The sequence below is a fragment of the Suricata suricatta genome, unplaced genomic scaffold, assembly GCF_006229205.1.
Source record: "Suricata suricatta isolate VVHF042 unplaced genomic scaffold, meerkat_22Aug2017_6uvM2_HiC HiC_scaffold_273, whole genome shotgun sequence".
NCBI lineage: Eukaryota > Metazoa > Chordata > Mammalia > Carnivora > Herpestidae > Suricata > Suricata suricatta.
This window is the reverse complement of record NW_021872992.1, coordinates 56-3,619: the sequence shown is the minus strand read 5'-3', so window position 1 is coordinate 3,619 and position 3,564 is coordinate 56. Positions and strand designations below refer to the sequence as shown.

General features: G+C 42.3%; 1 long non-coding RNA gene across 1 annotated transcript; it reads right to left on the bottom strand.

Moving 5' to 3' along the window:
* Nucleotides 1-205: 205 nt before the first annotated feature.
* On the bottom strand, nucleotides 206-2,531 carry LOC115284947. Its single transcript, XR_003905383.1, has 3 exons — nucleotides 2,323-2,531; nucleotides 326-394; nucleotides 206-238 (listed from the first exon to the last, which is right to left on the bottom strand). It is a non-coding gene; the product is annotated as an uncharacterized LOC115284947 (long non-coding RNA).
* Nucleotides 2,532-3,564: the final 1,033 nt, after the last annotated feature.

Here is a 3,564-nt window from a genome sequence, read left to right as displayed (position 1 = left end):
TTTTAGGCTTGGGCCCCATGTTAGGTACAGAGATAGCTTAAAGTAAAATCTTAAAAAAAATAAATAAAATAAAACTGTCACAGCATGGAAAATCAAATTCCAATTAACTTCCTTATTCTTCCCCTCAAGACGATTACTTTCAGACTTTTACAGGAGAAAGTACATGACAGAAATGTTGTTATTTTCTACATATATGAAGGCTCCTACCTTTTTTGTTTTCGTTGTGAAATCCCGACATCTGAAAAAAACAAAATATTTTACCTTAACTCAACTGTTCAGTTATAGTTAACTGACAAAGCAAGTTATAGAAACTAAACAATCCTACCAGTGATTTGTAGAGACTGGATTCAGGGTTGATTTTGAGGAGTTCTAATAGATCTTGCATAGTAAATACCTTAGGGAAAAAAAAGTTAAGTAGACATATTTTTACATTGATGTTTAAATGACAAATTAGAATGCTCCTAAAGTTTAAGAATCATGCTAAGAATGCAAAATTGAAGCGCCTTCTTATAATGTGGATAACATATACAAGTCCCAAGGACAAGATATTTTTCTCCATCATTTAAGTAACCTCCAAATGCTTCACATCAAAAGATACCGGGCCCAACAGAAACGGATAAGGCCTTACAGATTACAAGCACTCAAAATATCTGATAAAGCAACCAATACATGTGTGAATTCCAAGGTCTTTAAAAACTTTGCAATGACGTTTTTAAACTACTACTGCTTCAAAACGTCAAGTTTTACTCTCTTTACATCAATGACTAACAAAAGCATACCTAACATAGTTTTCAACAACCATTTTGGGTGGCTATTCTTAATCTGTATGTCTATTACCATTTACTACATTTACTGGGACTTCCCTCAGAACACTGCCATGACGTGTTTTCAATTGTTTTTCCATTAAGGAAAATATTCTGCAGAGCATTTTATACTAAAAACCTTGAAGTATAGGAGCTGGATTAACGGTTGCTCCAACGACGACGTAACTGACCATTACGCATGCAACAGGCAAAACTGTGAAATGTGATCAGAAACCTAAGGGCACCAGGCTGGCTCAGTCTGTAGAGCACGTGACTCTGGTTCTTGGGGTGGGGAGTTCAAGCCTCAAGATAGTAACCTCTCTGCCTTTCAACAACAGAAAAGAAACCGGGGCACCCGAGTGGCTCAGTTGGTTTCGTGTCCCACTTCGGCTCACGTCATGATCTCACGATTCGTGGATTTGGGGCCCGTGTCAGGCTTTGTGCTGACAGCACAGAGTGTGCTTGGGATTCGGTCTTCCTCTCTCTGCCCTCCCCCACTCGGGTATATGCGTGCATGCTCTCTCAAAGCTAAACTTTAAATAAAAAATAACCAAAAGCCAAAACTTAGATTGGAAGACAAAAAGAGAACTCCCAATATCTATTAATGATCAAATTATATTAATAACAGCATATTAAATTTTTCAAATACTAACACCGTTCTTGTATAGTTAAAACTTCTGAATATGAACCTTTTGGACAATTACAGACAAGATAAAGAGTAAAACCACAGAGACGAGGCCGGAAGTTACACGACGGACTCTAGGTGAGAAGCTGGGCCAGGTCGGTTCTATTGCAGAAGGGTCTGTAATAAAGCACGTGGCTGGTAGGGGAGGCTGTGCACATGTGGGAGCAGGGACCCCATGGGGGATCCTCCTTTCTGCTCAATTTTGCTCTGAACCTCAACTGTTCTTAAAAAAAAAAAAAAAAAAGTCACTCTGTCAAAAACAATAGGCAGTCTGCTGGATCAGCCCTTCAAAATAATCAGGAGTGACTAGATTTCTCTCCCATTCCCGTTGAGCAGATATTAGAAAGGGATAAACACAGGTGTTTTAGTATTTGAGCCCTCCACAGACTTTCAGAAACAATTGTAGCCTTCCCTTCTCTGGTGTAATCCCAAGGAACATCAGTATGTAAAAAGACTAGAACTTGCTAAGAAAAGCATATTTTAGAGATCTAGATTTCCTGCCCTGCTTCGCTAGTTACAAATCACGTGACCTTGAGTAAACTACTCCACCTCCCCAGAGGCTGGTTCCTCCCCCGTCATGCAAGGGACACCTCCGGTGTCGCCAGTAAGGTGACAAGCTTCCAACAGTCAACGGAAATGGCGACGCTGAGTCTTAGCGGACGTCATGGATCAGAAGACCAACTCTAGCTCCAAAAACAGTTAGAGATGTGCACGCAAAGATGGAGAAATGGATCTAGCTAGCCAAGGAATACTCAACTATTATGCAGCACTTAACAGCTTCTTTCCGAGCTAATGCTAACAGAAAATTCAGAAACACAAGAGTAAACATTTTACCTTTTCGGCGGCCAATCCAGTTTCCGAAAAGAAAACCGAACGTGAACACTCATAGCCACAGCTCTTCAAGTGATTGGCCACTAGAGAGTTAGACGCGGCTATTAAGAGGGCGCTCCCTTCCACGGAAATGGACCGGGGCTGCAGCTCTCTGTTCGTGACACGGTGCATCAGTTTCTGAATCAGTTCCTGAATCAGCTGCTTTTGAAGATGTGTCTAGCTCAAACAACAAACAGAAAACAAGAGAGTGAACATTTTCAGCAGAATCGTTCCACTGGAGGTAAACAGGTTCGACACATGAACTAGAATCCTCATTTCCAGAACGGTTCTAGATCCATGACCCCGGGTGAGGAAGCTTCCCCTATACGTGGTCTTACCCTGGGACACAAGTAGCCCATGGGGTTCTGGAGAAACAAACTTGTTTGCACCAGCTTCCGAGCTAAATGGGTGGCTAGCCCGAACGCGTGCAGATTCTAACTTCACTTCCCCCGAAGCCCGTCTCAGCAGTTTTTCACCAGGCTATCGAATAGAAGAGACCATTCTGCCCCTTTCCCACCTCTCTGTGGACTGTCGGAGCAGATGAAAACAAAGCCGAGTTCCCCAAAGGGAAATCAAGGAGGCAAGAGAGAATGACTAAACCCCACAACTTAAGATGTACTTCCACCTACAGTATTTACCTCTCAAGACCCTAAAGTACAGGAATTTTCTCGTGTTTCCTAAGTGAGGAAATTAGGGGTCAAGTAGGTCATTCTTCTCAAGATTTTAACGCAAACATCATTCATTTGGGTTTTAACAAAATTCCCTAAATTCCTCAGACTACTAGGTATTTGTTCTCCTCTACTGTGTGGATCATCTGGAAACATACAATCGGGCTGAGCTTAAGAGTACGCCACCTAGGGGCACTTGGGTGCCTCAGTTGGTTAGGCGACGGACTTCTGCTCAGGTCATGATCTCATGGTTTGTGGGTTCGAGCCCCGTGTCAGACTCTGTGCTGAAGCTCAGAGCCTGGAGCCTGCTTTGGATTCTGTGTCTCCCTCTCTCTCTGCCCCTCCCCTGCTCGTGCTCTGTTCCTCTCAAAAATAAACATTTAAAAAAAAAAAAAAACAGTACGTGCCACCCAGAATCATGGGGTTAGGCAGCAAATATTATCTGATGAGTTCAGATTAATAGAATACAAGAAATCAATGGGAGTTCTTGTACCTCTTCTATCCTTCAGGTCGAGAGCAGAACAATGGTCATTCCCAT